This window comes from Oncorhynchus nerka, linkage group LG15 (genome assembly GCF_034236695.1).
Source record: "Oncorhynchus nerka isolate Pitt River linkage group LG15, Oner_Uvic_2.0, whole genome shotgun sequence".
Classification (NCBI taxonomy): Eukaryota; Metazoa; Chordata; class Actinopteri; order Salmoniformes; family Salmonidae; genus Oncorhynchus; species Oncorhynchus nerka.
Genome location: NC_088410.1, coordinates 13,878,965 through 13,891,464, shown reverse-complemented (window position 1 = coordinate 13,891,464; position 12,500 = coordinate 13,878,965). Strand labels below are relative to the sequence as shown.

The window sequence follows — 12,500 nt, the reverse complement described above, 5'->3', positions numbered from 1 at the left end:
CAGTATATTTGACCTCTCAGCTTCCCTATCAAATCTAAAAATCTCAAATAGAAAACCGCTGACAATGAACAACAATGACAAATGGTTTGATGAAGAATGCAAAAATCTAAGAAAGAAATTGAGAAACCTGTCCAACCAAAAACATTGAGACCCGGAAAACCTGAGTCTACGCCTTCACTATGGTGAATCACTAAAACAATACAGAAATACACTACGGAAAAAGAAGGAACAGCACGTCAGAAATCAGCTCAATGTAATTGAAGAATCCATAGACTCTAACCACTTCTGGGAAAATTGGAAAACACTAAACAAACAACAACACGAAGAATTATCTATCCAAAATGGAGATGTCTGGGTAAACCACTTCTCCAATCTTTTGGCTCTATAACAATGAACAAAGAGCCCTAACCCAATCCACAAAGTGGAGACAAAATTGTCCCCAATAACTACCGTGGGATATGCGTCAACAGTAACCTTGGGAAAATCCTCTGCATTATCATTAACAGCAGACTCGTACATTTCCTCAATGAAAACAATGTACTGAGCAAATGTCAAATAGGCTTTTTACCAAATGACCGTACAACAGACCATGTATTCACCCTGCACACCCTAATTGACAACCAAACAAACAAAACAAAGGCACAGTCTTCTGTTGATTTAAAAAAAGCCTTCGACTCAATCTGGCATGAGGGTCTGCTATACAAATTGATGGAAAGTGGTGTTGGGGGTAAAACATACGACATTATAAAATCCATGTACACAAACAACAAGTGTGCGGTTAAAATAGGCAAAAAACACACACATTTCTTCCCAAAGGGCCGTGGGGTGAGACAGGGATGCAGCTTAAGCCCCACCCTCTTCAACATATATATCAACAAATTGGCGAGGGCACTAGAAAAGTCTGCAGCACCCGGCCTCCCCCTGCTAGAATCCGAAGTCAAATGTCTGCTGTTTGCTGATGATCTGGTGCTTCTGTCACCAACCAAGGAGGGCCTACAGCAGCACCTAGATCTTATGCACAGATTCTGTCAGACCTGGGCCCTAACAGTAAATCTCAGTAAGACCAAAATAATGGTGTTCCAAAAAAGGTCCAGTCACCAGGACCACAAATACAAATTCCATCTAGACACTGTTGCCCTAGAGCACACAAAAAACTATACATACCTTGGCCTAAACATCAGCGCCACAGGTAACTTCCACAAAGCTGTGAACGATCTGAGAGACAAGGCAAGAAGGGCATTCTATGCCATCAAAAGAAACATACATTTCAACATACCAATTAGGATTTGGCTAAAAATACTTGAATCAGTCATAGAGCCCATTGCCCTTTACGGTTGTGAGGTCTGGGGTCCGCTCACCAACCAAGATTCCACAAAATGGGACAAACACCAAATTGAGACTCTGGACGCAGAATTCTGCAAAAATATCCTCTGTGTACAACGTAGAACACCAAATAATGCATGCAGAGCAGAATTAGGCCGATACCCACTAATTATCAAATCCAGAAAAGAGCAGTTAAATTCTACAACCACCCAAAAGGAAGCGATTCCCAAACCTTCCATTACAAAGCCATCACCTACAGAGAGATGAACCTGGATAAGAGTCCCCTAAGCAAGTTCATCCTGGGGCTCTGTTCACAAACACAAACACACCCCACAGAGCCCCAGGACAGCAGCACAATTAGACCCAAGCAAATCATGAGAAAACAAAAAGATAATTACTTGATACATTGGAAAGAATTAACAAAAAAACAGAGCAAACTAGAATGCTATTTGGCCCTAAACAGAGAGTACATAGTGGCAGAATACCTGACCACTATGACTGACCCAAACTTAAGGAAAGCTTTGATTATGTACAGACTTAGTGAGCATAGCCTTGCTATTGAGAAAGGCCGCCATAGGCAGACTTGGCTCTCAAGAGAAGACAGGCTATGTGCACACTGCCCACAAAATGAGGTGGAAACTGAGCTGCACTTCCTAACCTCCTGCCCAATGTATGACCATATTAGAGACACATATATTTCCCTCAGATTACACAGATCCACAGAGAATTCGAAAACAAACCCATTTTTGATAAACTCCCATATCTACTGGGGGAAATTCCACAGTGTGCCATCACAGCAGCAAGATTTGTGACCTGTTGCCACAAGAAAAGGGCAACCAGTGAAGGACAAACACCATTGTAAATACAAAACATATTTATGCTTATTTATTTTCCTTTGTGTACTTTAACCATTTGTACATTGTTACAACACTGTATATACAGTGCCTTGCGAAAGTATTCGGCCCCCTTGAACTTTGCGACCTTTTGCCGCATTTCAGGCTTCAAACATAAAGATATAAAACTGTATTTTTTTGTGAAGAATCAACAACAAGTGGGACACAATCATGAAGTGGAACGACATTTATTGGATATTTCAAACTTTTTTAATAAATCAAAAACTGAAAAATTGGGCGTGCAAAATTATTCAGCCCCCTTAAGTTAATACTTTGTAGTGCCACCTTTTGCTGCGATTACAGCTGTAAGTCGCTTGGGGCATGTCTCTATCAGTTTTGCACATCGAGAGACTGACATTTTTTCCCATTCCTCCTTGCAAAACAGCTCGAGCTCAGTGAGGTTGGATGGAGAGCATTTGTGAACAGCAGTTTTCAGTTCTTTCCACAGATTCTCGATTGGATTCAGGTCTGGACTTTGACTTGGCCATTCTAACACCTGGATATGTTTATTTTTTAACCATTCCATTGTAGATTTTGCTTTATGTTTTGGATCATTGTCTTGTTGGAAGACAAATCTCCGTCCCAGTCTCTTAGGTCTTTTGCAGACTCCATCATTCTTCCAGAATGGTCCTGTATTTGGCTCCATCCATCTTCCCATCAATTTTAACCATCTTCCCTGTCCCTACTGAAGAAAAGCAGGCCCAAACCATGATGCTGCCACCACCATGTTTGACAGTGGGGATGGTGTGTTCAGGGTGATGAGCTGTGTTGCTTTTACGCCAAACATAATGTTTTGCATTGTTGCCAAAAAGTTCAATTTTGGTTTCATCTGACCAGAGCACCTTCTTCCACATGTTTGGTGTGTCTCCCAGGTGGCTTGTGGCAAACTTTAAACAACACTTTTTATGGATATCTTTAAGAAATGGCTTTCTTGTGGCCACTCTTCCATAAAGGCCAGATGTGTGCAATATACGACTGATTGTTGTCCTATAGACAGAGTCTCCCACCTCAGCTGTAGATCTCTGCAGTTCATCCAGAGTGATCATGGGCCTCTTGGCTGCATCTCTGATCAGTCTTCTCCTTGTATGAGCTGAAAGTTTAGAGGGACGGCCAGGTCTTGGTAGATTTGCAGTGGTCTGATACTCCTTCCATTTCAATATTATCGCTTGCACAGTGCTCCTTGGGATGGTTAAAGCTTGGGAAATCTTTTTGTATCCAAATCCGGCTTTAAACTTCTTCACAACAGTATCTCGGACCTGCCTGGTGTGTTCCTCGTTCTTCATGATGCTCTCTGCGCTTTTAACGGACCTCTGAGACTATCACAGTGCAGGTGCATTTATACGGAGACTTGATTACCCACAGGTGGATTGTATTTATCATCATTAGTCATTTAGGTCAACATTGGATCATTCAGAGATCCTCACTGAACTTCTGGAGAGAGTTTGCTGCACTGAAAGTAAAGGGGCTGAATAATTTTGCACGCCCAATTTTTCCGTTTTTGATATGTTAAAAAAGTTTGAAATATCCAATAAATGTCGTTCCACTTCATGATTGTGTCCCACTTGTTGTTGATTCTTCACAAAAAAAATACAGTTTTATATCTTTATGTTTGAAGCCTGAAATGTGGCAAAAGGTCGCAAAGTTCAAGGGGGCCGAATACTTTCGCAAGGCACTGTATATATATATAATATGACATTTGTAATGTCTTTATTGTTTTGAAACTTCTGTATGTGTAATGTTTACTGTTAATTTTGATTGTTTATTTCACTTTTGTATATTATCTACCTCACTTGCTTTGGCAACGTTAACACATGTTTCCCATGACAATAAAGCTCCTTGAATTGAATTGAGATAATGTGAATGAACTGTGCTCTGTAATGAAGGTCTGTTGTTCAAACGTTCAGAGAGCAGAAACAACCATTCCACTTGGATACTGCACAGGAGTTAAAGGAACCAGGAACCAGTTTGCCTGAGTAGTTTATTTTCCTCAGTGGGGAAATTTAGATTCTGAAACTAAGTGGTTTCTTTTCCTCAGTGGGGAGAAGTAGGTTCTGAAACTGAGTGGTTTCTTTTCTAACTAAACTAGTGTTAGTCAATTCTGTAACTAGTGTAACTAGTGTTTGTAAATCCTGTAACTAGTGTTAATAAATCCTGTAACTAGTGTTAATAAATCCTGTAACTAGTGTTAATAAATCCTATAACTAGTGTTAATAAATCCTGTAACTAGTGTTAGTAAATCCTGTAACTAGTGTAACTAGTGTTAATAAATCCTGTAACTAGTGTTAATAAATCCTATAACTAGTGTTAGTAAATCCTGTAACTAGTGTAACTAGTGTTAATAAATCCTGTAACTAGTGTTAGTAAATCCTGTAACTAGTGTAACTAGTGTTTGTAAATCCTGTAACTAGTGTTAATAAATCCTGTAACTAGTGTTAGTAAATCCTATAACTAGTGTTAGTAAATCCTGTAACTAGTGTTAGTAAATCCTGTAACTAGTGTTAATAAATCCTATAACTAGTGTTAGTAAATCCTATAACTAGTGTAACTAGTGTTAATAAATCCTGTAACTAGTGTTAGTAAATCCTATAACTAGTGTAACTAGTGTTAGTAAATCCTGTAACTAGTGTTAGTAAATCCTGTAACTAGTGTTAGTAAATCCTATAACTAGTGTTAGTAAATCCTGTAACTAGTGTTAGTAAATCCTGTAACTAGTGTTAGTAAATCCTGTAACTAGTGTTAATAAATCCTGTAACTAGTGTTAGTAAATCCTGTAACTAGTGTTAATAAATCCTGTAACTAGTGTAACTAGTGTTAGTAAATCCTGTAACTAGTGTTAATAAATCCTGTAACTAGTGTAACTAGTGTTAGTAAATCCTGTAACTAGTGTTAATAAATCCTATAACTAGTGTTAATAAATCCTGTAACTAGTGTTAGTAAATCCTGTAACTAGTGTAACTAGTGTTAATAAATCCTATAACTAGTGTTAATAAATCCTGTAACTAGTGTTAATAAATCCTGTAACTAGTGTAACTAGTGTTAATAAATCCTGTAACTAGTGTTAGTAAATCCTGTAACTAGTGTTAATAAATCCTATAACTAGTGTTAATAAATCCTGTAACTAGTGTTAATAAATCCTATAACTAGTGTTAATAAATCCTGTAACTAGTGTAACTAGTGTTAATAAATCCTATAACTAGTGTTAATAAATCCTGTAACTAGTGTTAATAAATCCTGTAACTAGTGTTAGTAAATCCTATAACTAGTGTTAATAAATCCTGTAACTAGTGTAACTAGTGTTAATAAATCCTGTAACTAGTGTAACTAGTGTTAATAAATCCTGTAACTAGTGTTAGTAAATCCTATAACTAGTGTTAATAAATCCTGTAACTAGTGTAACTAGTGTTAATAAATCCTGTAACTAGTGTAACTAGTGTTAATAAATCCTATAACTAGTGTTAATAAATCCTGTAACTAGTGTTAATAAATCCTGTAACTAGTGTTAGTAAATCCTATAACTAGTGTTAATAAATCCTGTAACTAGTGTAACTAGTGTTAATAAATCCTATAACTAGTGTTAGTAAATCCTATAACTAGTGTAACTAGTGTTAATAAATCCTGTAACTAGTGTTAGTAAATCCTATAACTAGTGTTAGTAAATCCTGTAACTAGTGTTAGTAAATCCTGTAACTAGTGTTAGTAAATCCTGTAACTAGTGTAACTAGTGTTAATAAATCCTGTAACTAGTGTAACTAGTGTTAATAAATCCTGTAACTAGTGTTAATAAATCCTGTAACTAGTGTTAATAAATCCTGTAACTAGTGTTAATAAATTCTGTAACTAGTGTAACTAGTGTTAATAAATCCTGTAACTAGTGTTAGTAAATCCTGTAACTAGTGTTAGTAAATCCTGTAACTAGTGTTAATAAATCCTGTAACTAGTGTAACTAGTGTTAATAAATCCTGTAACTAGTGTTAATAAATCCTGTAACTAGTGTTAATAAATCCTGTAACTAGTGTTAGTAAATCCTGTAACTAGTGTTAGTAAATCCTGTAACTAGTGTTAGTAAATCCTGTAACTAGTGTTAATAAATCCTGTAACTAGTGTTAGTAAATCCTGTAACTAGTGTTAATAAATCCTGTAACTAGTGTTAATAAATCCTGTAACTAGTGTTAGTAAATCCTGTAACTAGTGTTAGTAAATCCTGTAACTAGTGTTAATAAATCCTGTAACTAGTGTAACTAGTGTTAATAAATCCTGTAACTAGTGTTAATAAATCCTGTAACTAGTGTTAGTAAATCCTGTAACTAGTGTAACTAGTGTTAATAAATTATGTAACTAGTGTTAATAAATCCTGTAACTAGTGTTAGTAAATCCTGTAACTAGTGTTAATAAATCCTGTAACTAGTGTTAATAAATCCTGTAACTAGTGTTAGTAAATCCTGTAACTAGTGTTAGTAAATCCTGTAACTAGTGTAACTAGTGTTAATAAATTCTGTAACTAGTGTTAATAAATCCTGTAACTAGTGTTAATAAATCCTGTAACTAGTGTAACTAGTGTTAGTAAATCCTGTAACTAGTGTTAGTAAATCCTGTAACTAGTGTTAGTAAATCCTGTAACTAGTGTTAATAAATCCTGTAACTAGTGTTAATAAATCCTGTAACTAGTGTTAGTAAATCCTGTAACTAGTGTAACTAGTGTTAGTAAATCCTGTAACTAGTGTTAATAAATCCTGTAACTAGTGTTAGTAAATCCTGTAACTAGTGTAACTAGTGTTAGTAAATCCTGTAACTAGTGTTAATAAATCCTGTAACTAGTGTTAATAAATCCTGTAACTAGTGTTAGTAAATCCTGTAACTAGTGTAACTAGTGTTAATAAATCCTGTAACTAGTGTTAATAAATCCTGTAACTAGTGTTAGTAAATCCTGTAACTAGTGTTAATAAATCCTGTAACTAGTGTAACTAGTGTTAGTAAATCCTGTAACTAGTGTAACTAGTGTTAATAAATCCTGTAACTAGTGTTAGTAAATCCTGTAACTAGTGTTAGTAAATCCTGTAACTAGTGTTAATAAATCCTGTAACTAGTGTAACTAGTGTTAATAAATCCTGTAACTAGTGTAACTAGTGTTAATAAATCCTGTAACTAGTGTTAGTAAATCCTGTAACTAGTGTTAGTAAATCCTATAACTAGTGTTAATAAATCCTGTAACTAGTGTAACTAGTGTTAGTAAATCCTGTAACTAGTGTTAGTAAATCCTGTAACTAGTGTTAATAAATCCTGTAACTAGTGTTAATAAATCCTATAACTAGTGTTAATAAATCCTGTAACTAGTGTAACTAGTGTTAGTAAATCCTGTAACTAGTGTTAATAAATCCTGTAACTAGTGTTAATAAATCCTATAACTAGTGTTAATAAATCCTGTAACTAGTGTAACTAGTGTTAATAAATCCTGTAACTAGTGTTAGTAAATCCTGTAACTAGTGTTAATAAATCCTGTAACTAGTGTAACTAGTGTTAGTAAATCCTGTAACTAGTGTTAATAAATCCTGTAACTAGTGTTAGTAAATCCTGTAACTAGTGTTAATAAATCCTGTAACTAGTGTTAATAAATCCTGTAACTAGTGTTAGTAAATCCTGTAACTAGTGTTAGTAAATCCTGTAACTAGTGTTAGTAAATCCTGTAACTAGTGTTAATAAATCCTGTAACTAGTGTTAGTAAATCCTGTAACTAGTGTAACTAGTGTTAATAAATCCTATAACTAGTGTTAATAAATCCTGTAACTAGTGTTAATAAATCCTGTAACTAGTGTAACTAGTGTTAGTAAATCCTGTAACTAGTGTTAGTAAATCCTGTAACTAGTGTTAATAAATCCTGTAACTAGTGTTAATAAAAATCCTGTAACTAGTGTTAATAAATCCTGTAACTAGTGTTAGTAAATCCTGTAACTAGTGTTAGTAAATCCTGTAACTAGTGTTAGTAAATCCTGTAACTAGTGTTAATAAATCCTGTAACTAGTGTTAGTAAATCCTGTAACTAGTGTTAATAAATCCTGTAACTAGTGTTAATAAATCCTGTAACTAGTGTTAGTAAATCATGTAACTAGTGTTAGTAAATCCTGTAACTAGTGTTAATAAATCATGTAACTAGTGTTAGTAAATCCTGTAACTAGTGTTAGTAAATCCTGTAACTAGTGTTAGTAAATCCTGTAACTAGTGTTAGTAAATCCTGTAACTAGTGTTAATAAATCCTGTAACTAGTGTTAATAAATCCTGTAACTAGTGTTAATAAATCCTGTAACTAGTGTTAGTAAATCCTGTAACTAGTGTTAATAAATCCTGTAACTAGTGTTAGTAAATCCTGTAACTAGTGTTAATAAATCATGTAACTAGTGTTAGTAAATCCTGTAACTAGTGTTAGTAAATCCTGTAACTAGTGTTAGTAAATCCTGTAACTAGTGTTAGTAAATCCTGTAACTAGTGTTAATAAATCCTGTAACTAGTGTTAATAAATCCTGTAACTAGTGTTAATAAATCCTGTAACTAGTGTTAGTAAATTCTGTAACTAGTGTAACTAGTGTTAGTAAATCCTGTAACTAGTGTTAATAAATTCTGTAACTAGTGTAACTAGTGTTAGTAAATCCTGTAACTAGTGTTAATAAATCCTGTAACTAGTGTTAGTAAATCCTGTAACTAGTGTAACTAGTGTTAGTAAATCCTGTAACTAGTGTTAATAAATCCTGTAACTAGTGTTAGTAAATCCTGTAACTAGTGTTAATAAATTCTGTAACTAGTGTAACTAGTGTTAGTAAATCCTGTAACTAGTGTTAGTAAATCCTGTAACTAGTGTTAATAAATCCTGTAACTAGTGTTAATAAATCCTGTAACTAGTGTTAATAAATCCTGTAACTAGTGTTAGTAAATCCTGTAACTAGTGTTAGTAAATCCTGTAACTAGTGTAACTAGTGTTAGTAAATCCTGTAACTAGTGTTAATAAATCCTGTAACTAGTGTTAGTAAATCCTGTAACTAGTGTAACTAGTGTTAATAAATCCTGTAACTAGTGTTAATAAATCCTGTAACTAGTGTTAGTAAATCCTGTAACTAGTGTTAATAAATCCTGTAACTAGTGTAACTAGTGTTAGTAAATCCTGTAACTAGTGTTAATAAATCCTGTAACTAGTGTAACTAGTGTTAATAAATCCTGTAACTAGTGTAACTAGTGTTAATAAATCCTGTAACTAGTGTTAATAAATCCTGTAACTAGTGTAACTAGTGTTAATAAATCCTGTAACTAGTGTAACTAGTGTTAGTAAATTCTGTAACTAGTGTTAATAAATCCTGTAACTAGTGTTAGTAAATCCTGTAACTAGTGTTAATAAATCCTGTAACTAGTGTAACTAGTGTTAGTAAATCCTGTAACTAGTGTTAATAAATCCTGTAACTAGTGTAACTAGTGTTAATAAATCCTGTAACTAGTGTAACTAGTGTTAATAAATCCTGTAACTAGTGTTAGTAAATCCTGTAACTAGTGTTAGTAAATCCTGTAACTAGTGTTAATAAATCCTGTAACTAGTGTAACTAGTGTTAGTAAATCCTGTAACTAGTGTAACTAGTGTTAATAAATCCTGTAACTAGTGTAACTAGTGTTAGTAAATCCTGTAACTAGTGTAACTAGTGTTAATAAATCCTGTAACTAGTGTTAGTAAATCCTGTAACTAGTGTTAATAAATCCTGTAACTAGTGTAACTAGTGTTAATAAATCCTGTAACTAGTGTTAATAAATCCTGTAACTAGTGTTAGTAAATCCTGTAACTAGTGTTAGTAAATCCTGTAACTAGTGTTAATAAATCCTGTAACTAGTGTAACTAGTGTTAGTAAATCCTGTAACTAGTGTTAATAAATCCTGTAACTAGTGTAACTAGTGTTAATAAATCCTGTAACTAGTGTTAATAAATCCTGTAACTAGTGTTAGTAAATCCTGTAACTAGTGTTAATAAATCCTGTAACTAGTGTTAGTAAATCCTGTAACTAGTGTTAATAAATCCTGTAACTAGTGTTAGTAAATCCTGTAACTAGTGTTAATAAATCCTGTAACTAGTGTTAGTAAATCCTGTAACTAGTGTTAATAAATCCTGTAACTAGTGTAACTAGTGTTAGTAAATCCTGTAACTAGTGTTAATAAATCCGGTAACTAGTGTAACTAGTGTTAATAAATCCTGTAACTAGTGTAACTAGTGTTAATAAATCCTGTAACTAGTGTTAGTAAATCCTGTAACTAGTGTTAATAAATCCTGTAACTAGTGTTAGTAAATCCTGTAACTAGTGTTAATAAATCCTGTAACTAGTGTTAATAAATCCTGTAACTAGTGTTAGTAAATCCTGTAACTAGTGTAACTAGTGTTAGTAAATCCTGTAACTAGTGTTAATAAATCCTGTAACTAGTGTTAGTAAATCCTATAACTAGTGTTAATAAATCCTGTAACTAGTGTTAATAAATCCTGTAACTAGTGTTAGTAAATCCTATAACTAGTGTTAGTAAATCCTGTAACTAGTGTTAGTAAATCCTGTAACTAGTGTTAGTAAATCCTGTAACTAGTGTTAGTAAATCCTGTAACTAGTGTTAGTAAATCCTATAACTAGTGTTAGTAAATCCTGTAACTAGTGTTAGTAAATCCTGTAACTAGTGTTAGTAAATCCTGTAACTAGTGTAACTAGTGTTAGTAAATCCTGTAACTAGTGTTAATAAATCCTGTAACTAGTGTTAGTAAATCCTGTAACTAGTGTTAGTAAATCCTGTAACTAGTGTTAGTAAATCCTGTAACTAGTGTTAGTAAATCCTGTAACTAGTGTTAGTAAATCCTGTAACTAGTGTTAGTAAATCCTGTAACTAGTGTTAGTAAATCCTGTAACTAGTGTTAGTAAATCCTGTAACTAGTGTTAGTAAATCCTGTAACTAGTGTTAATAAATCCTGTAACTAGTGTAACTAGTGTTAATAAATCCTGTAACTAGTGTTAATAAATCCTGTAACTAGTGTAACTAGTGTTAATAAATCCTGTAACTAGTGTTAGTAAATCCTGTAACTAGTGTTAATAAATCCTGTAACTAGTGTAACTAGTGTTAATAAATCCTGTAACTAGTGTAACTAGTGTTAGTAAATCCTGTAACTAGTGTTAGTAAATCCTGTAACTAGTGTTAATAAATCCTGTAACTAGTGTAACTAGTGTTAATAAATCCTGTAACTAGTGTAACTAGTGTTAGTAAATCCTGTAACTAGTGTTAGTAAATCCTGTAACTAGTGTTAATAAATCCTGTAACTAGTGTAACTAGTGTTAATAAATCCTGTAACTAGTGTTAATAAATCCTGTAACTAGTATTAATATTGTAACACAGTCATTTTATGTTCAACTCATTACAGCAGTGTTAGAGCTCAGCTATAGCACGTCATGAGGTGCACATGTTCACACACACACACACACACACACACACACACACACACACACACACACACACACACACACACACACACACACACATATGTACACACACACACATGCAGACACACACGCATATGCACACACACACACACACACATACGTCAGTTACGTGTGGTAGCAGAACACTAGGGTCACCGTAAGGTCTACAGCATGTGGGTGTGTACATGTGTGTGTATGTGTGTGTGTGTACATGTGTGTGTATGTGTGTGTGTGTGTGGTCTCCTTCGCTAAAATGTATGTGTGTGTTCTCTATAATGTGTGTGTCTGTAAGGTGTGTGTGGTCTCTATAATGTGTGTGTGTGTAAGGTGTATGGTCTCTATAATGTGTGTGTGTGTAAGGTGTGTCTGGTCTCTATAATATGTGTGTGTGTGTAAGGTGTGTGTAGTCTCTATAATGTGTGTGTGTAAGGTGTGTGTGGTCTCTATAATGTGTGTGTGTGTGTGTGAGGTGTGTGTGGTCTCTATAATATGTGTGAGGTGTGTGTGGTCTCTATAATGTGTGTGTGTGTGTGTGAGGTGTGTGTGGTCTCTATAATGTGTGTGTCTGTGAGGTGTGTGTGGTCTCTATAATGTGTGTGTGGGTGTAAGGTGTGTGTTGTCTCTATAATATGTGTGTCTGTGTGTGAGGTGTGTGGTCTCTATAATGTGTGTGTGTGTGTGTGTGTAAGGTGTGTGGTCTCTATAATGTGTGTGTGGGTGTAAGGTGTGTGTGGTCTCTATAATGTGTGTGTCTGTGTGTGAGGTGTGTGGTCTCTATAATGTGTGTGTGTGTGTGTGTGTGTGTGTAAGG

The 12,500-nt window shown here is 34.3% G+C and overlaps 1 protein-coding gene across 1 annotated transcript in view; it reads left to right on the top strand.

Moving 5' to 3' along the window:
- pkd1a (polycystic kidney disease 1a) overlaps positions 1 to 12,500 on the top strand; it is a 187,354-nt gene that overhangs the window by 56,842 nt on the left and 118,012 nt on the right.